Genomic DNA, 1,782 nt, shown 5'->3' with positions numbered 1-1,782 from the left:
CAATAATCAGACCAATTGGGACATATGGAATTGAGCTCTGGGGCTCCACCAAACCATCAAATTCTTCCCGCATCCAATCGTTACAATCCAAAATCCTTGATGCTCCTTATTACGTCACAAATAGACTCATTCATAAAGACCTTAACATCCCATTCGTTGCAGATTTGACCCAAACCAGGTATGCGTCTTTTTATTCCAAACTCCTTAACCATCCTAATCCATTAATTCTTAATCTTTCATCCTTAACAATACCTGATAATCCTCCGAGGCGTCTGAAAAGAAGATGGCCCCGAGACCTTCTAGTTTAAATTAATGTTTGAAGTACCACCAATGGGTGGTTCCTTCCCAAGATTTTCAAGTGTATATGAAGCATACTACATATTTACCTATTGTATTATTTTGTACAGTTGTGAATTACAATAAATAAATAATTAGAAAAAAAAATGTTTTTATCACTATATCTTGTACAGGACTTTAATATCATAGACTAAAGGTCCTTTTGGATTTGGCCCCTCTCTCATTTATTTCTCATGTCATATTTTTTTTATTATAGTGTTCCAAGCCATCATCTTACAAAAAAATAACACCTGTAAAACAGGTCTCGTATCATTTCAAAGATTTAATCGGTAAAACGTCATGTCATTAACACGATTCCTCATAATGCTAAATTAAAGTGGTGAATCTTAAGTGATTGGGCAAGTAAATGCTAAAGTTCAACATAGCACTTGGATTCTGAGGCATTTCCCAACTCAGGCGAAAGAAGAAGCGGTCACATCTTGCCAAATGTCTGATGTTAAATTGATAAGGTGTTTGGAACGGATCTGCAATTTGGGGGAGGATCTCCACGACTTCTGGGAACCGAACCTTAAAAAGGGGTTTTTGGAGTGACCCGGCTACGACCTCTGTAATTTTAGAAAAAGACACAGAAAACCTTGAATATCTTTTAAAAGTTTCGTTATAGCGAAAACTTGCGAATACCGGACTGGTGGTGAATCTGTCGTAGCTTTTATTCGACTGTCAAGAAAAAAATCGATTTAATGGATCATTTTGAGTTATTACTTGGTTAAGGGTATAATATACTTAAACTGCAAATAATTAAATGCTAAAATGTAACCCGATTTCTATCACATGCGTGCTCACGACTACTGTGGATCTAAAGAATTACTAATCAAATATAACTTTTCTTATCATAAATTATTAGACACTGTATATTTCTATAAATTTCGCGTTCAAAAAATTGTATGACAGCGAAGCTATAAAGGCTGTGTAATATAAATTGTACAGGAAATTGCAACTAAGTGTCAGAAATAAGTGTCAGAAAAGACACGTTGATAATCTAAAAGTTCGTGCTAAGAAAACCTTTAATAAAATTAAAATTTTAGATCATGGATATGGTAGCTCTTTCTAACACTTAATGAGCCGTTCAGAGCAATATTCGTGAGAATCATTTTGTTCTCATCTTAATTTGTTTTCATCAAAATATAATTGTATAATTTATTACTGAATCAGTTAAATCGTTGGATCTGTTTATGACTTTAGCTCTATATTATTACCTAAATCATTGTAAAAGTTACTCTTACTCACATTAGTGTGTAGCAGTTAAACTGATCATCCTAAATGTCAAACGGTATTTAGGCTGAATAATATCTTTGCTATTTCTATTCCTATCCTATTCCCAGTGAGCTTCAGGGAAACACATGCCATCATCGACGACACCGCCTTCAGCGGAGCCGGCAACCTATCTTACAATGCCATACTGGCAAAACAAGGTGCTTTCAATAG

This window comes from Halyomorpha halys, unplaced genomic scaffold, assembly GCF_000696795.3.
Source record: "Halyomorpha halys isolate HHAL.00 unplaced genomic scaffold, Hhal_1.1 Scaffold266.1, whole genome shotgun sequence".
Lineage (NCBI taxonomy): Eukaryota > Metazoa > Arthropoda > Insecta > Hemiptera > Pentatomidae > Halyomorpha > Halyomorpha halys.
This window is presented reverse-complemented; position numbering follows the sequence as displayed.